Source organism: Pyxicephalus adspersus, chromosome 2, assembly GCF_032062135.1.
Source record: "Pyxicephalus adspersus chromosome 2, UCB_Pads_2.0, whole genome shotgun sequence".
Lineage (NCBI taxonomy): Eukaryota > Metazoa > Chordata > Amphibia > Anura > Pyxicephalidae > Pyxicephalus > Pyxicephalus adspersus.
Window position 1 is genome coordinate 97,715,667 of NC_092859.1, and position 25,952 is coordinate 97,741,618.

A 25,952-nucleotide genomic window follows, 5' to 3' on the forward strand; every position below is an offset into this window, starting at 1 on the left:
ATTTCACTCCTTTTCTTGACCCCAGGAAATAGACTGCAATATGTTCAAAAACATTCACAAACAATAAGGGTATTTCACTTTATTAATTATGATAATGCAGTGACTGTAAAGCCCATAATGAATAAAATCTGAAACAGTGTTTTTTCTTCCACAGAAAAGAAATTCCACAATTATATTTAGAGAAACTAATTAGTTTCTGCGTGAGTACTCTGCATGCCTCATGCATACATGCAGATAATGATTTAGAGCATTTTTTCCCAAACCTTTTGGGAGTACTTTCTCCTTGTGTTCAAGAGCACCTCCATAAATCTCCTATTCATACACACATAAAAAATCACACCTCCTGTTAGGTCCACTGCACATTCAGAACAGCAACTAATATTCTACTATTTAAAAACAGGGTAATGTATTTCATACAAAACATCATGTATGTTTTGGTCTGTTCAATAAGGGTAAAAATATTCTAACTGACCCTGCCAGTAAACCAGTCCAGTGCACGGCGAAGTGTTATTTTAAGCAGTATTATCAGCCTTGCCTACTTCTCTTATGTGAACCACAGAACACCTCCCCTCATATTTTATGAAGATGAGAAAAGGTGAATGTGGTCTGAACTTCTAGGTGACAGCACTACTTTTCCATTAATACAGAACAGTGAGTGTTTTACTGGAAGAATCACCAGGTAAACATAAAGGTAACAAAGCCTTAAAGAAAAAACAAATGCAGTCTCCATATCTAAGTAGGCACTAGAGGATTGACACTTTGATTGGAAAAGTTTGTTGTTGCATAGAAGAAGTGCGTATATCATTGCTGGAAGGTTTAAAATGACAACCAACACCTAACTATAGGTGGAGTCTGCATTTAATGGTTTCCTGTTGATATTTAAAAATTATAAACACATTGTAAATATGTTTTATTTGCTGAACTTTCGTAGTCTTTTTGGCTTTTTATGCTGATTGGCCCAATCAAGAAAGAGAGCTGCCAAGAAAACGCCAACATATAACACAGTGACTTACAAATGGTCGTACAAATTGACATATATAAAAACTACCTCTGTTGGCTTTGGGCTCTGGACTAATACAGAGAAGCTCTGTCTGACTAGTCAAAGTCACATAACTGACTCTCCTCCATTCATGGAACATAAAACCCATTGGGCACCACCAGCTCCACAATGAAGATAGTATTGAACGGAGGTAAAATGGGAACCATGGTATAGGAAATCATGCAGAGTGTAACAGTATATTGTTATCTACAGAACATTATATATACCCCTTTATTGTAACAAAGGGATTGATGTTGACATTTTAATAAGCCCTAATTGTGATGTATTTTATAGCATAATTTGCACTCTACAGTTCATACTACAGCAATAGTTTATTTTTTCAAAAAGAATGTGCGTAAAGTTTATATAAGGTCTTTTAAGTAATATATTAAACTTCATGCTTGTGTTTTAGATTCATATCCTGCATTGCATACTTTGATATTACTTAATAGCATATTTATTTTTAGGGGCATTTTTGGAATAAGCTCACTGGTTTCCTGGGGAGCTTCTGTATCACAGGCTTAAAGTACTTTTGCTAATATTACAAATTTAAAACCTGAAATGAATTTCTAACTGAATGCTGCCATTACTTTGCTTAGGGCTTAGCTGTAATTATACAACATAGCATAAAGCACGTATATAGAACAAAAAATGTGATAGATGAACAGACCCAAAGTATAGGTTGCAGATCCACTGATGGAGAATAAATCTCTTCCGAAGCTAATACACATTTTATTTCCTAAATAAGCAACATAAAATGGAAGCATTTTTTTCACAGCACACCAGGGGTTGTAGTTGTACAATATTTGATTTTTATATTGTGTACTCGTACAAGGGAGAATTATTACAATAGAGATACCAATATTAATAAATGAGAGCTGTGTATCAGTTTCACTTGACTGCCTTCCAAGATTTCTGCCATGAAAACAGGCTGTTTGTGAAAGCCACAGCATATGCAGATTAACAATGAAAAGAAAATGTATTCATCTAGACTGAAATTGACATGGATTGCAATGAAAATGAAATAGGCGGGAGTTCCATTGAAGAGCTGCCAGTTTTTCACAGCCATTTTCCTAGCACATAACATTAGTTACAAAGATATTTTTCTCTTTTAATATCTAAGAAAAATATTTTTTTTTTAATCAGAGATATACTAAAGCTATACAAACATTGGGTTGAAACTGTTTATATACAATAATGGAGTAGGACAATGTACTGTAGTGTAGGGAGCAAAACCAGACAAAACAACTTGAGTGAGTAAATTTTCTGTTGAAATATTTCACCAGATTTGTACTAGGTTATTTAACACAAACAATTGTACAGTTATGGGTGCCTATGCAGTTTGTAGTGACAATACTTTGTGCTACTCATTTGTGCCCTTCAGTCTTCTGTGAACTGTCTGTGTTACATCTCCCTGGCCCGCAAAGACAAGATGAATTTCATAAGAGGCAATTGTTATATTGCAGCAGCACATGGTTGCTTGTGCACTCAGCTAACTGGACCTCCAAGCTGTATAGTCTTACCTTGCCATAATCAGTCATCAGAACCGTTTCTTTTTTTTTAACATTTTACCCTGTTCCCTCACATGTATCAAACTACCTGCTATCACATAGTATCATCTGGTCAGAGCCAACATTGCTATTGTGTTCTCCTCATTCACTTCTCGTCTGGTTGCAGTAGTGGGTAGTTCTCATTGCTGCATCTAATGTGATAGAAGAGAGAGAATCGGCAGCACATGCTGGTAAGTTCACAATTTTGGGTAATCTCTTGGTGTGCAAGGGAATCACAACTGCATCGGTGGCCACGTCAAGCTTCAGGCAAAACATATTCAGGTATTTCGTGCCCAACCTACTGTCTCACTGGCAGCCCATGAAAATATTACTAGAGAGTCCCATGAATTGTAGCTAAATTACTGTATAGATTGTTCATTCAACATGTATTAATCATGGATCATGATTTAACATGAACATTGAGCTGCTAATGGTCACACGTGAATACATTTTCTGCCTATTTTTAAACACAGTTTTGGAATGTTGTATTTCGAGAAGATACAACATTTTGTTTCTGGAAAAAAGAAGCTGAATAGGAGGTAACAGGAGGCTGGTATTCTCTAGTGTTTGAGCAAAGATTGATCTGCATTGCTTTTTGTGGATTTGCCCTGAAGTCTAAGAAGGATGATGTATTAGCACTGTTACTTTGACACGCTTGCCTTTAAACCAGGCCTGTATTGAATTGCCCCCTGCAAGCACAGATCTATATTTGAAAAATAAAAGTTGGACACTTAATATTAGAAAACTAAAGCTAGGTTACCCACAGTGAAGGAGCAGATCAGTATGTCACCTGCCTACATGAAAGAAATGTTGGGTTTAGTTATATTTATTGCTTGTGTGATTTTATCTTATGATTAAATGATAATTCAAAAGAGGTGTTGGGCTTCAGTTAGAGTTTTGCATATATAATTTTAAAACTTCATTGACCTAAATATACAGCAGACTTTAGGATGAGCATTTGATTATATATATATATATATATATATATATATATATATATATATATTATAAATATATATAAAACATTACTTCGCTCACATTGTTTTTTCAAGTATTGAAAAATAAATTAAAACTTCATAACTACAAAGTACTGAGATCTGTCATGGAAGCCACCCACAAATGTTTACCCACTTCAAGGAATAAACTGTTTGTTTTCTCTTACGGTTTACAGATATTAGGAAATAGAGACAAATCATGTCACCATACAAATAAGATCCCCTAATGTTTTATTGTTTTATTAAAAACATTGAGAGCAATTTTTTGACACTGACACTGTATGCACCTATGTAATAAAATGTGTGTATCAACAAGAAACAGTTATTCAGTCTATTCAGTCAAAGTCTTGTGAACATTACAACTTTTCATTAATTATCCAATTGAAATTTGTTTCTGGAAGGGTAATCCCAGCATACACATATTTTCTGCTAGGTGTATTTCAACATATTATGCACTGACATTTTACCTACACTTATGATTTATGGATTTCCTCATACTATATAGCTAAACGTGCCATTGGCTACATTAGTGGGAATCAAAGTAAGGATTTGATTCTAGCAGATTAGAAAAGATAAAGGGAGTTTTTGACCGGCTGATAAGGCAAGTATTCTACCATTATAATACAAAATCTGCCTAATCATTTTCACTGTCCCCTCACCAGTGCTATTCTTGTACAAAATATGTGATTAATGTTGTTGCTAAAAGAAGATGTCACAAATGAATCCCTAAATGCATTTGCTGATTAAAAGATCTGTAGAAAAAATGTAATAGTTCCTGAGTAGCCATCTATAAAGCATTTAGGCGCCATTCATACCAGCGCAGCCAATAGATTTTTGACATGTATTGTTTACACATAGTTATTTGTACAGTTTGTATAGATTATAAACACACCATAGCATGTATTTATATGCATGTTGCATAGATATATATTCAGTAAAAGGTTGGAATGGGCAAGTGTAATTAAGTAAAATTAATTAGGTCCCCATTGTCTGTGTTAATAGGAGTAGAAGGGTCTCTTCATTGTTGTCATTGTGTTTAAAATGAAAGGGTGCAGATTATTGGTGTATTCAGTGGTTACTTCCCTTAACACATACTTCCCATACCTCTGCTGAACTGAACTAGTTTGGCATTCAAGGCTATCAGAATGCAAAGTGTTCAGGGACTCAGAATTTTGTATGTTGTGGATACTGCAAGACAGTACGGTGTCCCAAAGGCAGGCATCTATGCAGTTGTGCTGTTCACTGTTTTTCTTCCTGGAAAAGTTGTACCTGAGGACCTGCAGTGTAAGCATCTCCCTATTTATGTGTGCTTAATGTGATCACTGTTTTTCCCAACTCTCCTGCTCCTTTTTGATCATTACTCAACCAGTCATTCAACCAGTTATCAATCTTTGGGGTATTGATTTGATATGGGGAAGCAAGGCAGGACACATACAAAGATGGCTTCCTCCATGCACAGACACAATAGGGACAAGGCCTGGTAGCTCAATAATGAGGAAGAGATTAGTTGCAGGGAGCCTACAAGCTATGGTGATAATAACTAATATTTTGGTTTGCTTTTTGCCTTTACTAAGTCTATCATCACTATAATTTAATAATAGTATAAACTAAATTGCAGTCATAATCACTGAATTTGTGAAAAGGTCATAATAAACCACTTACAACTGAAATGTAGGTAGAGCATTCTAGTGCAAATCGAGTAGCCCTACTGTTTGTGCATTTTGCCATCTTTATGCAATAGCCTATAGATTTAATTTAAGCTTTTTATAGATCCATTGGCCATTTAACTCTGAACAAATGCATCTGCTTATATTTGTTCAAAATCAACTTGAAAAGTCTTTGTAGAATATTCAATAGTGGATTGAAGGGTAAATATTAAAGAAGCCTGGACTTTGCCTTCTGGGTTTGACAATTGCCATTACATTCATTTAATATTTTGTATTTTAAGTTTTAAGTGAATTACTAAAGAAAGTTTACAGCATATAGAAATATTATTCATTTTTCTTTCAACTATACTTCTTTCAGTTTTCTGCATTTAGTAAAAGTCAATGTACACACCCTGGGGACTTTAATTCTACTCACACATCCACTGACCTCTGCCTTCAGGGAAAGACCAACATGCCAATGCAGACATTTCCAAAGTGCTATCACATAGAGATATGTCATTTTACAAGACAGAAGACACTGACCTCTTCCAAACACCATCAAATGTTTTGTTTTGCTTGTTTACTGCTTAATGTTTGGGTTTCTCAAAGCAAATTTCATGAACAACCAAACTAAAGTTTATATATAGTCTACTAAATTTATTTAATATAGAAAAATAGTGGCAATGTATTTATTTAAATAAATATTTAAATAAATATATTAATAAATACAGTTTCAAAGAAGTAGTAACCCTTTTCCGTAAAAGACAATTACTATTTACAGGGTAAGTGATTCCTGTTACTTACCTAGATTACCATATGGAGAAGCTTTTAACAATCCTCCAATGGTTCTGTGTCCTATGAAGTAGGAAAAGCATGGGAACACCTTCTGTTTTTTTGGGACTGATCCAGGACTGAGAGCCACCTGCATATACAATACTTTATAAATATTTTATTATTGGCATGCAATACTAGTGTTGTATCACAGAGAAGATCCTGCATTGCCAGAAACATAATTCACGTAAACCGAACATTTTCTAAACATTTTGTTTTTGCCAGGAAAAAAAAAATGTTTGTTTATGTATTTCACCCATCCTTACTTTTCTCAGCTAATTATTTACTTTTTTTTAAGTATTCTTCCTCTAATATTATGGATTTATTAGGTATTGGTAAGTTATTGGTAACTTTACATGTGAGGGGAATCATTTAATGGGTGTTTAAATAAAGGGAATCCTTAAAATCTTTTTAAGTTTGCAGTTCTGCAGTTTTAGAGCCATTTCTGGTCATTTTGGAACCCCAAACAACACAACTCTGGCACCTCACCCTCCCTGTTGCATATAATGATTGTGTCTACCCCCCTCCCCTTTATCTGCATTGTAGATATCTCCCACCCCCCACCGTCTATAGTGTATATTAAACCCCTTCCAATGTTCACATGCCCATTTCCATCTAAAGTTTTAGGTCTATATGTCTTAGATGACAGTTGTGGCACAAGTGTACTACAACTGCATACTGGTGCAAGTTCCTAGCAATGAACAACTGCACAACTGTATGGCAACTAGACACAATCAATGGATGACTATGGCTTAGCACAGTGGTGCCCAACCTTTTTTTTATCTAGGGGCTGCTATTGACATTGAGATTAAACTCAGAAGCCACAATGCAAACAAACATTAAATTTGTATGTTTAAAACTAGAATAGTTTTCATTTAAAGTGAAAATAAATTGAAATGTTTCTAGTTACTGTAATGTACATGCACCAAATAAAAGAGATGACAAATCAAGAATTTTTCCACTCAATTTTAGGGGGGTAGCCACAAGAGTTCCCCACTTATCCTACATTTCTCTACTGGTAAAGAGAAATTGGGGTTCACAGAAGGTAAGTGTCTAGCTATGTGTAACAGGCATCCCACCAGTTGCTCAGTCCCTCACAATGCAGCGTCTGCAGATTTGACTCCAGCTGGCAGTGAGTGGTGCTGAGCGTCTCCCCCTAGGCAGGGTTCTATGGCATTAGGAAGGGGTAACGGCGTTGCAGCCTCACTGCCAGTCTGAACATAGCAACACTGAAGTTTTGTGAAGGAGCAGGTATATATTTGAGGCACCACGGCACAAAGTGAATTCAATGTACCCTCATGCTTATTGCCATGGAAGTGGCCCCGGGGATCCCTAACTTGCAAACTCAATTTGGGGACTCTGGTCGTGATACAGCCCCCCTTAATGTGAAAATAACCCTGATTGTTGTTAGGATTATATGCTTTTGACCCTATATACGGAAACTTTTTATGTTTAGGGGGATGAAATTTGGGGGTAATGACAGCAACATGGACACAGACACAGCTGCAATGCTGCTGCGGGAATTATCTCACAGTACAAAGTAGGCAAACAGCAGCCACAGCTGTTTGCCGAGTTATATAGTACACGCCCACTCTGAAGGAGCTAACACCAAGCATGCTTGGAAAGCTTCCTCTCTGGGCAGCATGATCTCATAGAAAAACATAGGACAAGCACACGCACACGCCCTATCCCCCGCAAGACAAAAAGCAGAGAGAGGGATTGAGCAGAGGGCCAGATGTGACAGCTTCATGGGCTGGATGTGGCCCACAGGATGTAGGTTGGGCACCATTGGCCTAGGTGATCCAGGTGTGGAGATGTTGCTGGTACAAAACTTCTGTGGTTTGACACCAGATTTGGTGGCAACTGGGAAAGTAGAGGACAAAAGTAATTTAGTGTCAGGGTAAAGCAGAGGCAGCGACGCATTAGCTGACTGCAGCAACCTAGCTGAACCTTAAAATTGCTAATGCCCTGCCCAGTTTGAAATTTCTGCATTGTGTCTTCAGTATTACTGTTTTATAAAGGATGTTAATCAATATTAAATGTGCTGTATTTGAAAAGTAAACTAATGTATTTGTTGTGTACTTTAAGGCACATAAAAATAATTTTCTTGCCACCTATCGATTAAAGAGGCATCAACGGTGAAGAAGTCATTAAGATAATACCTGAACCATCTCTTTCAGACAATTTTTTTTCCATATTCCTAACCATACGTAGCGTTTACATGTAGAACAAGAAGGGATGGATAAAACCACACACAGTTTCACTTTCACACATTTTTATTCAGTCTGGCAAGGTTTCTATTGGTTTCTATTCAGTTCATGTTCTAACACAATTGTCGATGTGAAAGGAAGTGGGTAGAAATCTCCAGTAACAACAAGAGTCCCCCTTTCACATATTGGGCCTGATTTATTAAATCTTTCCAAGATCGTAGAACATAGACTTTCAGAGGACAACCTGTGTGATCCAGAAAATCTGGAATGAAAATGGTCCAGGATTGAAAACACTTGCCAAATAATATCAAATGATTTTTAAGAAATCCATTCCAGGTTCCCCCTTGATAGTCTATCGCCTCCAGTCTTCGAGAGCTTCATAAATCAGACCCATTGGAGTAAATTTATAAATGTATTCTGAATATATAAAGGTCCTAACCTATCACCATTAAAAACTGCCTATTCTATCCTAAACAAAGCAAAAAAAATTGGTTGAAAATATGCTTAAAATGCCATGCATTTGGGCCGACTGAATACAGGAATCTAAAATATTCTCAAGATGAATTTTGTGAATATTCATACTAGCAAACAGGAATTTGCTTTTCAGATGACTGAATAATTGAAATGAATATTCGTTGCTCTGAATACTGTTGCTACAAATATGTGTCTAAAGTACAAACTAAATGCTTTATATCCTTCCTTACAAGATGGGTCAAATAGAAATGGTTTGTATTATTTGACTCATGCATAGCTAGCAAATTCAAAAAGACAACGAGTCCACCACGTTTAAAATATTTTTTATGGTTTTCATTTTCTTAGATGACAGTGTTGACCCAGAGGCAGACAAAAAATTTGAATCGCATATCTGCACATGTATTTTTTCTCTGGGATTAAAAAAAAAATTCCTAATAACCATTACTGACTGGGAATTAATTTCTATAATCTAAATAATTTAATAACCATAAAATAATTATTCATTAATTCAAAAAGGTGAAAATATGCTGAGAAATTTCACACATTTATATTTGATGGCATTATATTATTTGATGGAAATAGGTATAAATAAAGATAAGAACCATCTTGTGCTAAATTTCCTATAAAAGCTAGACAATTAACATATGTATCATGCACTGCAATTTCTTTAAACTAAATTAAAAAAATAAATTAACAACACAAATTCTAAATAGAAGTCACATAAGCAAAATTTGCGCAGAATGTTTTATGGGGTAAATGTGTATGCACATTAACAGTGTTAACAACACTGTTATTCATCCCTCCCCGCAGGCACGTTGTCTGTCTTGGTGTCACCTTTGATTTTGCCACCTCATTTACTCCCAATATTCAGAACATTTCCAGGTCCTGTCACTTTCATCTACGCAACATCTCCAAAATCCGCCCCTACCTGTCCCCAGAGACCACCAAACTCCTTGTACATGCTCTCATCATGTCACGTCTGAACTACTGTAACATCCTCCTCTCTGGTATTCCTCAAACCCAACTCTCTCCTCTACAATCTAATATAAATGCTGCAGCCAGACTCATCCATCCTTCCCACTGCTCCTTTTCCGCTGCATCTTTTTGCAGTTCTCTTCACTGGCTTTCATTTCACCTCAGAATCAACATCAAGCTCCTGGGCTTTGCCTTCAAATCCCTCCAAAGTTCTTGTTTTAACTACCTTTCTGACCTCATAGAAAAAATACACCCCTAGCTTCTACTTTCACTCCTCCAATGACCTACTACTGACATTCTCACTCATAACCTCCTCACACGCACGGCTCCAAGACTTTTCTAGAGCTACCCTGACTCTCTGGAATGGTCTTCCTCATCCTTTTAGGCTTGCTCCTACTACTACTTCTGCTCCCATCCCAAACCCATCCTTTTTAAATTTGCCCACCCGTCTTCTTCTGTCTCCTAAAATCCTCACTACTCTCCCCACCAATCCATATTCTCGTTTTACTGTATGCTACTTCCCCACCTCTTAGATTGTAAGCTCTTTCGGGCAGGATTCTCTCCTCCTGTGTCACTGTCTCTGTGTGTCTGTTATTTGCAACCCCTATTTAATGTACAGCACTGCGTAAAAGGTTAGCACTATATAAATACTGTTTAATATTATTAATAAAAATAATAATATTATTATTAAAAACTGAAGTCAGCAAAACTTTGCCTAATTCACTAAGCTTGATAATAATTCTCTGGTAAGGTGATAATCAACTTTGATGAGTGAACAGTCTTTATTTGTTTAGTTAATTCCATAGGTTGAGCAATGTTTTAAACAAGGACAGTAAAATATTCCAGTTTTTCTGGAAGCCATTATTTTCCTAAACTAGGTTTTATCTGGAAAACAATAATACAAGTGTCTTTTCAATCATGTATCCTACAAAAAATCTTTAGGCAACTTCCTTAAATACCGCTTCAAGTTTCATTTATTATATTAATGAAAGCCTTTGAGTAAGTTTTGAGCCTGTTAAGCTCCAAATCTATTTACTATTTTAAACAGTGAAAAATTTAAGACATATACTATACCCTCATGACTATTGAGCTTTTTTTCTGGTAAATCATGAGTTAGTACATCAACTATAAATTATTCCTATTATCTAGTTTAGGTATAATTGTATTATAGTATTATAGCTTGGTTGAAATCTATTCTATTTTAAGCAAAAAATAACAAATATATTATTTATTATGGGGTCTGTTTCTAACTCAGTTAATCTGACCCTCTGTAACATTTTGCATAGCAGTGATTTATTCTCCATTACAGAATGTTGCTGAATACCATATTCACTTATTTAAATAACAACACCATATTTACACCATTATCATGAATATGAGATCTTTATAACAAAAAACACAAAAGTAACGTACACAAATATTCCCCATATGGAGAAATTGAACAGTATTTTACTAGTCAAGAGCACCCATAATGGCACCGTTGGCACCCAAAGCATTGCCATCTTCTTTCATTTTTCTTTTATATAACTTTTTTACAACATACTATATTAGAGTTTTACCCCAGGCATGTGATTTCTAAGACTGGCAGGTCAGCTACTCTTGAAAATGTAAAGTCTCCTGTAGATTCCCCTAAGAGCTCTTAAGAAATTCTTGGCCAAATAATCTTCTACAAAATAAATTGAGACACTGACAGTAAGAGCTCCATATGCCTATATCCTCTAGCTAGCACATTGGGCATTTCCTGTTGTTTGAACAAAGAGTTCACAGCTTTATTATGGTTAAAATAAATAGAACAAACATTGCTTTAATGCACTGTCAGGAAAATGTCTACTTTGTCAAAAGTGTTTTCACCACAAAATCTACATAGGATAACATTAAAAATAAACTATAAAGATTTATGCTTTTGTTTATATATTTTTACATCTTTTTATTTATATTTTAATCTTTCTTTCACAAATATATGACAGTTGTAGATTATCTAACAAAATGAAACAGCAGGATTGCTGTTAAATTGTCTTGAGGCTTGCTTTGTCTGCATACAACTTTATTGCTATGAAATATTTACATGTATGTGTACAAATGTTATCTTGAGCTACTGACCTTTGTAAACAGGTGATTTTCAATACCATACATAAGCAAAAAAATGTAAAAACAAGCCATTTTCTATACCTTCTATATTAAAAGGAGAATATAAAATAGTAAATTATGTATTTTTATTTATGTGAACTACAAATATGTTTTTATTCTTTTATTATAGATTTCTACAATATGTAGAAAACTACTGTATATTCTCTCACAGAAACTACCAATTATTAGAGTTGTTTCTATTCTTCCCTTTTAATAATATTCACAAGAAGTACCAGAATAAGACTTTCCGTCAAGCACAATGAAACTGGCAATTGACGTTATATTATGACAAGGCATGTCATTACTTAAGCACATACAAGACCATGGCTTTTCTAGTTTCATTAACTTAGTAATGAAATACAGTCAGCTACATTACACATTGAACTCCCTAGAATGACGGTACCCAGTTATTATCTAAGTTTGTGTTATGTGAGCTGTTTTAATGAAGATGACACCCATGGGATTTTAACATATAATAATGCTGATATCATGATCTGCTTCCATATTACATGTGACAGGGCAAAAATTAGATAATATCCATAATATTTATTGGATGATTCTGAATGATTAATTGTAGGAAAGAAGTGTCACTTTTGTTTAGAAAATATGAATGTGTAAAACTGTGAATTAATTCACATTTTGATAAAGAATATATTTTTAACAATAGTTTTCTATGGAAAATATTTGTATTCCAACACATTGATCTCAATGAATTAAGTCGGCCAATCAAAGGGAAGATGGACAGGCTATGGTCATACTCATTCAATGTATAAATTTACAATTACTTAGTTTAGGGAATGAGTTCATGAATCTGCATGAGTAATCCAATCATGTCCAGGCACAAATTATTTTTTTAATATTTTTAATTTCCTATATGGTGAATAGGTAATAGTTACAAAGTGACTTTCCAAATAGACTTTAGCTTATTCAACAAGCTATGTAAAAATTGTCCTTTAAAATTAAAAATTGACTTTGCTAGGTGAACATGTACCTCTTTAGAAAACTACCCCAGTATTTGACCCTTCCCTTCACAATACCGTCTGCCTTACAACCTTGGCAGCAGTTGCATGCAAACACCATTCTGTCTGTTTTACTGGCTGTAGTTGTTTCTGTAGGTAGTGTTACCAGTAACTTTTTTTTTGCAAATGTGGTTTGGGTTGCTGTAAAGCCACCTGATCATATCTATGGGCTTTTGGAAGTTACTCTACCACCCCATCCCCCAACTCACCTCTGACTTGTTGATAAGGTGCAGGGCTAAAATTCTGACCTAGAAATCTAATAGGATCACTGGGGACAGCAGATATCTGAGCTGTAGTTTGGAATGATTGGAAGACTAGGGAGGTTTAAGGCTGATTGCTACAAAATTATTTGGTCACATACAAAGCCAGAGTCACTAAAATTTTGTACATAAAATTCCTAACAGTTAAGTGGCTTAAGAATACCACTAAAATTGTTTTGCTTTAAAAAATTATGCAGTGCAGATTAAATGCCTATGTGATGTTGTTATTTGGGATGCCAAAATCAATATAGCTGTGCCAGCACTATAATGAAGTCAGAGCAAAAACATGGTGCTGCCTGAGCCTGTGATGTTTCAAGACAGAAAAGACCTTTCTTCATCTATCTAGTTCATTAGCTGAATAAATAAGCTGTAAACATAATCCAAAAAGTTCAACCAATAGTCAAAAAAAATAAAATTCACTAACTGCTTACCTCTTACTAAAGTTTTACAAATGCATGTAGATCCTTTTATTGAAGTACAGCTCAGCTGGGGTGACAACACTACTGCACTATTCCTGAATACTGAACATTGTAATCAGCTTTATATAGGCTATGTAGATGTAGCTATTGCAGGAGGCATGACTTTCAAAATATTACTAGTGTTGCTTTTTAGGCCAATTGTAGGAACCAAAAATTAACTGTGTTTGAGTTAACTAAAGTTAGGTCTTTAATTTAATGGTATCATTAACCTCCTAGGCAGTTTACTTCTGTTCACTTTTCTTTTTCACGAAAATTTATTTTACAGTATAATATAATAGTATGAGTTTAGTAAAGTTTGAAACACAAAATCATGTCAAAATAATGAATTTTTTAAATTAAAAAAATAAATAAATATTATACTCACACTATTATATTATACTGTAAAATAAATGTTCATGAAGGAAAATGTACTGCTTTTACACATAAAAAACTATTTATTTTGTAGTGAATTTTGTAGTGAAAGTCTTAGAGCTCTGCCTGTGACGAGGTTTTGAGAGAGGAAGTCATAGGTAGGCCTTTGGAGGAGCGAAGAGGGTGGCTAGGAGAGTATTTTTCTATCAGGTCACAAAGGTAGAAAAGCTGTGGAGGGATTGGAAGGCAAAGCACGGGAGCTTGAACTGGAATCTGAAAAGGTGAAATGGAAGCCAGTGAAGAGAACTACAAAGAAAGACAGCAGAAGAGGAGCGGTGGGAAGGTTGGATAAGTCTGGCTGCAGCTTTCATAATGAATTGTAGAGAAGAGAGTCCAGGTGGACAAAAGAGACACATAAGAGGAGGGGTTAGAAATCAAACCCTGGTTAGAAATCAAAGATTTGAAGGTGGATACCGATACAGCCGATGATCGATGACTCAGCTGTTATTTTTCTTTTGGTTAAATGTATTATCACATTGTTTCCATTGGTCAACCTCAGACAAAAAATAAAAAACCTAACAATTCCACCCAATTAGAAAAGAAAGAAAGGGAATGTACATTAAGCGGATTTACACAAATTTCACAGCTGCTATCTAGAGAAATGTGATATGAGAGGGAGATCGGAAGAAGAGCTTACAACAGCCGCTATGTTTTTTTTGATTTTTTTTGCTAGATGGGATACAAGTAGAAATGTCATGGTTTACTATAACCTATCTATATTGTATAAAAATATTGTCACAAACCCTGACCTGTTTCTTGTGTGTTACATGGGAGCTGTTTCATCTACCCTGCCATCCTGTTGGTCGCAATGATGTTGTTTTCCAGCTTTATATTAATGCCAAGCTGATCTATCTAGATTATGTTCCCCAGTCTCCACTTTCTGAGACACCCTATCCACAATTACCGGAGTTTTTCCAGTCCAGAGATGTTAAACACCTTTCATATATTATTCTCCATATTTTTCATAATTGACGGGATAAAGCGTAAAGAAACCCAGAAAAGCATATTTATACATTTAAACTGAGTTTTTATTGTTAAAAATTAGATTTCTGATTGTGCAAAATAATTTATTAAAATTATTGAAATAGTAAACATTTTTTATAAAACCAAAAATAAATATTTTATGTTAATTTTGACCTCTCAATTAAAATTGAGAAATTAAACCTACAAAATATTTCTGTAAATACATACGTGTTTTTAGGAAACTTCTCATATCCTGTACTTGTAACCTTGACTAGATGCAAACACAAAAAGATATAGCAGTATACCTTTGTTGTCTCTTAAGTATAGGTCTTGACTATTGAGTGTTTTAGATAACAATGTTTCTATAGCAACTGCAAAAGCAATAAAGTCTGTAGCTGGACAGAATGCACTGTGTGAATTTTCAAATGCCAGAGGGGCCTTTTGTTTCAGTATGCTAACGTCAAAGTTCATATATAGTGGAATTTTATTATGTGATTGTGTTAATCTGATTCTTCTATTGGCTACAACCTCTAACACTTCCAATAATTCCAAATATCTTCAATTATAGAAGTTGTGTTTTTACAAATCGTAGGTAAAAAATGCATTGATAAATATAATATATATATATATATATATATAGATATATATATATATATATAGATATATATATATATATATATATATCTATTAAATAAACAAAACTTAGCAACATCGCAGCATACCACTCTATGCCTCAAAGCCTTATACAGATGGATACCAAACTACACTGCCTAAAGGAGCTTACAATCTGGTGGGCGAAGGGCAGAAAAAGAGGGGGTGTATTTATCCATCTCTATCTATTTTTTATATAAATAAATAAATATATATTTATTTAAATCTGTAGCTGGTCTCCTTTTACCTGACCCCAGCTGAAGTAAACAAACTCAAAGTATGTAATTGTTTTCATACTTTCCATCGCAAAGACAGGGAATACTGATCAGGTAATATTTTTTAAGGACAAAGGCAATCATAAAAGGTAAAAGCCCTGCAATTATTTGCCAACCTTCCTATGTGAAATATGTTTATGTATTTTTTTTCCTTTTTGATAGATCTAGTGATGTCAGGAATAGTCTCAAATTATTACTAATGATATCAGGCGGGCCACTTAAATTGTGAACATTAATATTATAGTAACATTGTAAAAATGACATGCAATAAGTGACACTGGAGCAAGATAAACTGGTCCCATTGTAGAAGAAGAGGTAAGTCATTACCCATATTGTATCTATATTCAAAGCTTTTAAGATAAAGGAATTTATTGGTTTCTTGTAATGTTTAACTGGATTTTGATATGTTGTTACAATTTTATATGTATTGTAATATTTTGTAAAAATCAATTTATATATCTATATTTTGTAGTAGGTCCAATTATTACAAGGATGAAGATCATGTTTTTTATTTTCCTAAGAAATAAATAAATAGAAACATAAAGTATGTATAAACATGAAAGAAATTCAAAACACCAAATGGTCTCTAAGGGTAACAATATAAAGGCTAAGCAAATTCAAGATATCAAAAACATTATACATATACTATATGAAATTGGCACCAGTCAAACCAATAACTAGAACAATGTAGTGCAACTGATTTTAACATTTATAGCTCAACTGTATGCGGCCATAGATTAAAAACATAGTTCAGATAACAAAATAGGTCCATATATTGCAGTTTCAGACCAATCTTGTACATCAGCCAAAAGTAAACCAGCTTGATGAAACTTACCTAGTAATAATGTTGAGATTATCTTTTTTCTATAAGAAATACTATATTTGAAGCAATTGTAGCAGTAGATATATAATATGGATCTATGTTTAATAATGGCCTGATTTATTAAAGCTCCCCAAGACTTGAGAAGATGTCATGGGGAAATCTAGGTGATCTAGCAAACCTGGAATGTATCTGGTGCAGCATTGAAAGCATTAGCCAACTAATAGCAAGAGCTTTGATGAATCAGGACTAACGTGTTTAATAAAGTGTTACAGCATGATGTAAGATCAAGGAAGACACAAATATTTGCTGTCTTTGAGGATGATGAAGACTGAGGATAAAAACCCTACACTGTGCAGGACTCTATCTTAGCAGCAGAATGTCTTCCACCAGCTGAAAGTTTCCAGTTTTCTACCATAAACCAGTGATTGTATAACTGAAAGCTTTAATTGGAAATATTTAGGTTTAATTTCTGTTCTTTTAGGTAAAATAATAAAACTCAATAGCCTTTCCAAGACACAAAACATATTTCTTAACATGGATGACAAACATGATCCATTACTGCAACCTGTTCAGTAATGTAATGGTCCAGAATCTTTTGGGAAGGTGATAAAATACATGAAATCTTATCTTTATATCCATGACAATCAAAATACCATTCTAGCAAACTAATAGTAAGAACTGGCTTCTGTTCCATTAGTGATTTTTAAAAATTTTAAAAATTTCACACTTCAAGTGTCCTGCCTAATATCATCAAAAGTAACAAGGGTGGAGTCACAGTTCTAGATCTAAAACAAAGGCTTTTAGGTTTTACTATATTTTGCTACCAATGGTGAATGTACTTTACATTAAAGTTCATGTGCTATTTTGTAATTCAAACATTTCGGTCATAAGTCATCATTGCCTTACATAAATGTCTTTAAAGATGTCAGGAGCCCAGGAGTCCAAGCTATTTAAACAAGTATGAACATATCCTATTAGGATAGCAGTTGGTTCTGCAATAACATGACTTAGCACTGGGGAATAGTCCTTGAACAAGTACAAATAATTGATTAAAATAATCAAGCAAAAAGGTGCCGTCCAAATGGATGGATCTTGCCCAGACAGTGGAAATTAGCGCATGTATAACGTCCCGCAGTGCACTCTGAGAATGGACAGATGTCTCTTGAGGTACAACAGTTAATTAAAACACTTGATTAATAGATGACTTGTTTTGCGATGGTGCCAACTGATACAAAGGTCCTCACAACCAAGGTGAGATAGATTCCCCTGTTGTCAAAAGTTTTACAGATTAGTCTAATCATTTATTTCAACATAGCAATTCTGTCTTTATCCCTTTAGGGAATGTGACTGCCAAAAGCTTTTAAATGGGCTGCAAAAAAACACAAAAAACTGCCACTGTGAAGTAAACAGCCAGCTACATTAACAAACTACATACCAAGATATTGTCCCTATCCAGTTTTAATTGATATTTATATATATATATATATATATATATATATTACTATATATAGTATACTTTTACAAGTTTACATGTTTAGTGTTTTACCTTTATTTATATACTAGTCTATAGAACAGTTTTATAAATTGAGTGCATATCATTTACCAGATTGTTTTAAGCTTTTTAGAAATGACAGTTAAGGGAAACATTGCGAAACAAGTAAAAAAATGGAAAAGAGCATAAACTATAACATTGTAGGGGTCAAAATAACAACAAAAACCTGTTTATAACCATTCTTTTCGAAAATCTGATTTTCCTGTAATATTATTTCAGTATTAAAAGACAAATAAATACATGGGAAAGCAAACAGTTTTAAATACTTAAAATTAAACCGGGCTCTTACTGTTTTTGGCTACCACATTTCTTGAAACATCATGCAAGTGGTTTGAAATAAAAAATGATTTGCTGCCATTATACCATACATGTGTACTTTTCTTTTTTATCTGTTTACATACAAATTAGACTATTTACATGTTGTTACTGCAGATTCAATGTTCCTAATACTGAAACCAAGATCTAAGATCGATCTGATAACACCAGTGCTATGAGCATAAACAACCGAACGCTTGAACAAGGAGCAATTGATTCTAACGGCTTATTTCCAAATCTCATAGCAATAAAACTACTTGAGAGGCTGCCAAGAAAATATAGCCTGAGATGCTATTGGCTAAGCTTTTATTTGAAACTATTTTTAAAATATTTTTAATCCTAAAAAAAAAGAACAAACTGAGGACAATACCTTTTGTGAAGGAAAGTATGAGCACACAACATTGCATAATTAGTTACTCAAAGTAATAATTACACTCATTTTTATAACTTAGATTTAATAAGCTGTGGTCTTACGTCAATGTCAGTTAGCTATTTGATTTATTTACCAGTAGAGTGTGAAAGGGTAATAATATGCACTAACTCAAAGCAAAGTTTTGGCTGTGCTTTGGGGGTGACACTAAATGACTTTACAGATCTACAAATCTTTTAATAGACAAAACCACCTATATAAATGTTTATAACTTTTGTATTTAACTGCTTACCAGGCATTTAATTTAAAGTTCATATTTGACATGTCCTCAGCATCCCCCCATACTCTTTAATTGTAAAGCACAATATACTTGAATGCAGATAAATCAATCATAAATCTAATACCATTTCAAGTGCTGGGAAACTTTTCAGGAGAAATCCAAACTTTTCTCGTAGATAACTTTACTAGGAAGATTGTAAATGAGTGAACTTTACACATGAGAACTGGAATACTATTTATTATTTTATTTATATTTTAAAGTCTAGTCAACCAAAAATAGATGGGATAACATCCAATAACAGTCAATTCTTCATAAAAGTATATGAAAAAGTAGCAGGGTGGTTCAAGGGCTTTTACTCCAGCCTTGTTGTTGGAGCAGCAGTGGTGTGGTAACCTTCCTAGAAATTCTTATGTTACCCAATTCTGTTATGTTAAAGTTCAGCTTGTACATTGTAGTGCACTGCAGTGCATGCACATGAGGAGATGTGTTAGGGTACCACAGTGTACAAACACATAAATGATGTGTTAATGCATATTGCAATAATGAGCAGGCTTTATCTTGATTCTGTTGACTTTTCTATCTTATTAGGGTGTTTGGAAAGTAGTAGTAAATGCAGCATTTCTTATCTCAGTAAAGATTTTAAATAGGAAGTCAACGTTAAAAGATATATTAAAGAAAATAAATGTTTTACATTAAACTAAAACAATTTAGTGAGTTTAAAGAATTTAAAAGCTTTGAAAGGAGTATCTAGTATAGGTTTAGCAAACTGGAACAAGACATCACTGGAAAGCAACTGAACAAAATGAGATATGCCATGCCAAATGTCAGTGTGCTGAAATTTGTGCTGCCAAGGGAGGATGGAACTTCATTGCAGCACAAAATACATGTTTTAGAAGCCAGAATTAAACATCAAACACAGTGAAAGATAAGAATGTTGAGTCAGCTAAAAGCAATACGATTTCAGAGCTAATGCTGTGTCCAGAACACCAAGACCTAAGAATACTTTCAACAAAATGATTAAGGATGGACATGTAAAAGCGAAAAATTATCTAAATAAGAAATACTGTTTTCTGAATCTCTTAGTTCTAATAGGTGTCTAATTCTAACAAATTAGGAAAATCATCATAAATGCATGCAGAATAAGGCAAATACATCAGAAAATGCAGGAAACCTTACTTTTTAAAAGGCAAAATAGGAGAGTTTACTAGAGACAATCACCTATAGGTTTTAACTTACTTGGAAGTTAGAAATTGTAATGAAAATTAACTAAATTCAGACTATGCATTTAAATAAATTATAGAAATTAAGTGTAGGGAAAATTCAAGAAAATATATGGCTTCTCCATAACCTGTCTGTTGAGTGGTAGAAGGCTGGCTCAGTGACACTGGGCTAGATTTATTAAAGTAGTAGTGTTTGTTTACCTAAAAAAAATAATAATAATGAGTTGTGTATTATTTAAAAATCCGTCAGCCACTCAGAATTTAGTCATTGCAGAATATTCTACTGAATGGTAAGACCATAGCTAGTGGATGTATTACTTATCTATAAACTCCAGTTTAATGAATTGTTATACTATTTTGTATAATAAGGCCTAAACCACTAAAATTAATATTATGTATATATTATTTAGTGGTTTCTAACTGAGATTGTATCCATTATAGTGCTTATCCAACCTACTTACCTGCTATTTAAAACTCTGGTCCTTGATGTGAGTTCAGCTTCTGATCCTTCATCCTATCATTAGTACTTTCTACCGTGTCAATATATCAAGTGAGTTACTGCTTGTGAATAGGAATCTAACTGTAAGGAACTTACTTGTCCAGCGAGCCCCCGGCGTCCCTGGGGATCACAGCCACAGAGGGAGACGCCGCTGGTGCAGGCAGCATGGCCGAGGCTGCTGCCCTGCTCGCAGAGTGTCTCTCCCTGCAGGCGGAGTGATCCGTTCTAGCCGAACTACTGTTCGGCCAGGCGGCATCCCCAGCATCCCTCAGGAGGTGATTACAGAAAGTCCTGTTCCCACCACTCCTGTGGATGTGCAAAGTAGGGCACGTCCCAGGGGTGCTGTGGGAAGAGGTGCGCGTGCACCCACACGTTCCTCTTGTACCCCCCGGGGGCATGGCACACGGCTGCCACGCCGAGGGGTGGGACATAGTTAGTTTGAATTCCCTGCAGCCAACCGGCCGCAAGGGATTCAGTTCCCCTTCAATCAAATGACGCAAGGTGGCGCAAAGGTCATTGGGCATCTGGCCATTTAAGGAGAACCTGTCCTGAACACCATTGCCCGCTATAAGCCTCTGTGAGTACATTGTGCTTGGGTGGGTTCTCTGTGTCCTGCTTTGTCATTACCAAAAGCAACCAGGTCTGATACCTGATTCTGCTTGAAACCGGCCTGCCCTGACCTTAGATTGTTTATGACCACTCTTGCCTGCTGCCTGTCTGACCTCGGATAGTTCCTGACCTGTCTCTGCTTTACCCCTCTTTGCCACGCTTATTGGACTAATCACCTGTGATTAACCCTGTCTTGTTTTATGACTATCAATAAAGCTTGACAAAAGATTCTTGGATTTGGCTGTGGTTTGTGTGCCCAGGCACATTACACTAACATTATGTATTTCTATTGATGGTTTACAGTTTGTGTACTTACCATGATTGACTATTGAATTGTAGACAGTCCTAATTATTCTGACCTTTGAATGTAGTGTTGGATGAACATCCTTTCTTAAAACACATTAATACTATACATTTCTAAGAGATTTTGTATTATGTATAGTAAACACAAAAGGTTCTCTCTTACTGTGATTGCATGATTCATGTATACTGTTATGTTTGTAGGATTATGGTATACCACTTAGATAAAAGGATTTTATCTAGTCTTAATCAGGTTTGCCATAAAGAGACACTTATTTTTTTATCCTTTCCTTGTCTATTTACAATATAAAAGCTCAGCACAGTTACTTCAATAACTTATATTTATATTACTTAGGGAACTGGCCTTTCATCAATTGTACCACCTACAAAAGAAATGTAAATTGTCAGCTTTGTCAGCAGGTGATGCTTCAGTTACTGGTGGGTTGAGGACCACAAGTTCCATAAGTACAGGTCTCTACTAGGAGTATGTACTTTTTATACAATGAGAACTATGCATTAGAAACCATTATAGACAAAAGCTGTTGCTTAATATCTCAATGAAATTATTAAGGTAAAAAAAGTGAAAAATTAACAGCAGAGTCACCTGAAAAGGAGGCCAGTGCAACAAAATTAATGGCAAAGTTAAATTGGTGGTTTAGGTTGGCTATGAAGAGTATTCCTTGATTCACTAGCAAAGCATTTGTCCACTTGCATACAAGCCGTAAAAAATTATGTCTTAACATAATGATTACTTTGTTTCATTCAATGACTGTTTGTTTCATTTTTTTTTGATGGGATAAGCAGGTAAATTTGTGACAGTGATTTTTACTGGAAAAGCTTAGTTCCTTAAAAAATCATGAATGTCATTCATGACAAAAATGCATCCAGGATCACTTGTTTTTAACCAATGGAATTGTTGATTATTCCCAGAAGTGACTAACAAATATACTGGACATGTAGAGTCACCCCCAGCAACCAATAAGAATTAAGCCCTCCCTATTTAAGCCAAAGACTTGGAGTTTCTTCTCATTCTGATTCTTGTTTTGATGTAGGTAGGGAGAGAGAGGGTGTTAGAGGAGAAGACTCTTGCAGCTATACAAGAACCTTTACAACTAGAAGAAAACATTTTACAATAAAATTCCAGTCTCCTTGAGGCAGGGTCAGATTATTTTCTTCCAAGAGTGAAGACTGCTTTTGTCATCCTTGTTAGTAGATTTTCAGTGCTGCTGCTGCTGTCTGAGAGCATATAACAGTTTCTGTTTCCACACAGTTTTGTAGAATTTATTTGTATTTACCACAGTTTACATTAAGAACACTATTTGAAGGTACAGAACACACCACATATTGGGAAGCTGTGATCCTGAGATTCTCTGTTTCCACTCTTACAAACATAAATATCAGTCACAAGTTTTCTAATCAATTTCTTTAAAAAGCTAAAAAAAAAAGATCGTAATTTCGAATCAAAGTTTTTAGGAAGCACTAAATTGCATTTTAACCACATTAAAGCACAAAATATTACACACATTGTTAAATTAAATATGATTAAAATAAATATTAAATTTATGTTTTTATCAATTGTGTGCCGAACCTCTGTGCAGCTGGAGTAATCTATTATAAACCATAATAATGGCAACAGAATAAAAAAAAAAAACTACCATTGCTAGGTATTTTATTTATTAACATCAATGTTTACTTTTTGTCGCTGTTGCAGTAAAAGGTAAAATGATTATATATGTGAGCTTGAATTTAATTGCTACTGCTGGAGAAAGAGAGAAATATAGATTATATTGTTTGCCATGAGACAAACCACAGGCTTTGGTCAGTAAATGAACATAATCAAACATGTATTTTTCTTTTTTTTTAGTCACATGAGATTATGGGGTTAGGTTCCCTGCCACTGTATTACAATTAAATAATATATTTTCCTCTTTGGGCATGATCTAATTTCACTGCATATTGCCCATAAGTCTGAATAACTTGACATTTGGTATAGTATATGGAGATTAAATGGGTACCACTTCCCTCTGTGTTATTAAAATACATAATATTTAACTTAGAAGACTGTTCATGTGGATGTTCAGAAGACTGATAGACTGATAGGAGTGTTCTATGTATAAAACTCTATCTTTTTTTTATTTATCAAATCAAAAATATTAAATCTCAAAGTGACTAGAATTATGGTTCTTTAATGCAAGGGGTGAAAGCACAGATAGCTTTCAGAAATATAAATTAATAAAAAAAGTCCTAAATAAATTCTGATAACTTTATACATCTAAATACATTCAATACTTTATGACTTTCATATCTTTGAAACACAATTTATGTTTTTATTAACATAATCATTCATAAATGCATTATAGTAAAGACTAAGTGAAAGAAAAGAAAAAAAACAGAGATATGCTATAGAAGTACAATAAACCAAAAGTTTCAGATTTAATTTTGAGTCTCAAATGACAAGGGAGCTATTTCCATAATGTTATGAACCTTCTGTCGATCCATTTTACATCTTGGCTTACTGACTTATCATGACTTTTTAGAAAGTCTAAATGAAAAATAAACACATTTTTACTATACTAACAGTACCATCTTTATGTGAATTTAAAGGTTACCAAATATTGCAGGAGAAACAAAATGCTCACTATTGAATCAAAGAATTAAGTTATGGGCTTTAAAAAAAATAACATTTATTAGTGTTTTGTTCATTGTTTATTAATATATATTGCTTAACCAACTTATGATACATAGACAGAGAGAAAAGGAACAAGATAGAAATGAACATCCCTTGCAGATTTTGGTCCATTTTGACATTAAAAATCAGGAAGCTGTTGCAGATTTGTTGGCTGCACATCCATGACACAAATCTCCCATACCTCAAAGGTACTCTATTGCATTGAGATCTGGTGACTGTGGACAGTAATCCTATTGCTAAACCAGTTTAAGGTTACTTTAACTTTGTGACATGGAACATAATCCTGCTTGAAGTATGGATTAAAAGTTGGTTACACTGTGGCCATTAAGGGTTGGACATGGTCATCAACAATACTAGGGTACCCTGGGGCTTTTAAACCATGCTTAGTTGGTACTACATGGCCCTACAGCAGCCTGAAACATTATTACAAGATGAATCTATACTTGTTGATACCATCCACATGCAGCAAAAATTGAGACTTATAAGGGGTTTTTAGAATTTTGCATTGACTAGTTTTACAGAAGCTGTACAAATTGTAGCCTTGGGTGCCTATTCTTACCTGATAGAAGTGGCACCCGCTGTTGTCTTTTGCTGCTGTAGCCTTCAAGGTTCAACGTGTTGTGCATTCAGAGATGCACTTCTGAATACCTTGGTTTTGACAAATAGGTTATCTGAGCTTCTGTTGCTTTTCTATTAGCTCACACCAGTCTGTCCCTTCCTCTGGCATCAAAAAGGCGATTTTTAACTGGATATGTTCCCTTTTTTAAGATCAATTTCTGTAAACCCTGGAGATTGTTGTGGGAAAAAATGTGCACACCAATGCCCCTCGCTTATAATGATCAGGGCAGGGGTGTGAAGTTGCAAAAGCTATTGAAATAGAAAGAGTTCCATGATCAGAGGAATGTCAGGCCATGTGACTTTAATATATCACATGATCAGACTCTACTTCTTGTTTTTGTTTGTTTTTTACACTCATTCTGTACATTCTATCACCCTGTGCCACCTGCAGAGACATAACCTTGATGCAGTGAAGCACAAGTAAAAACATGTGTTAAAAAATATTGTTAAATTAAATTATCGAGTGTTTGTGTTTATTTAACAAATTTTTTTTTTTCAGGTTATCCTGCAATAACATGATATCTCTTACTCTGTAACACACTTTCCAGCATAGTAATATTATGATACATTTGTTACATTTTTCTTTTCTCCACTGCGAGAAAAGTGTAACAAATATATCATATTACTGTGCGTGTTACAAAATAAGAGATACTTGCCGGTCGGGCATCTTCTCAATGATAGCAGCAGAGTCTGCAATCATTGAGAAGAGTGTGCGATCCCCGAGGCACTACAGGGTAATTAACCTGTAGTGCCCCGGGGATCGTAGTGGAAC

At 34.6% G+C, this 25,952-nt stretch overlaps 1 protein-coding gene across 1 annotated transcript in view; it reads right to left on the reverse strand.

Moving 5' to 3' along the window:
- GRM8 (glutamate metabotropic receptor 8) overlaps positions 1-25,952 on the reverse strand; it is a 500,467-nt gene that overhangs the window by 144,088 nt on the left and 330,427 nt on the right. The gene's annotated exons all lie outside the window — the stretch shown is intronic.